The sequence below is a fragment of the Penaeus monodon genome, chromosome 21 (genome assembly GCF_015228065.2).
Source record: "Penaeus monodon isolate SGIC_2016 chromosome 21, NSTDA_Pmon_1, whole genome shotgun sequence".
Taxonomy (NCBI): domain Eukaryota; kingdom Metazoa; phylum Arthropoda; class Malacostraca; order Decapoda; family Penaeidae; genus Penaeus; species Penaeus monodon.
The window spans coordinates 6,426,572-6,426,801 of NC_051406.1; positions in this window are offsets into that span (position 1 = coordinate 6,426,572).

Sequence of the window (230 nt, forward strand, 5' to 3'; positions counted from 1 at the left end):
ACCATGCTACGAGGCATTAACAATTCGCATTTCCCCAAGGACATCCGTGTCGTATTGCTAGTGGATCAAGTGAAACATGAGGCGTGTTTGCATGAAACAGGCGGTTCATGCAAACCAACTTTCCCCCAGACCGCCTCACCCGCCTCCATTATGGAAGGTGCGGTGATTATCCGAAATCTTTTCATAGCAACTCGGGCATAGGTTAACGCATCAGGAACGGTTTCTTCCCT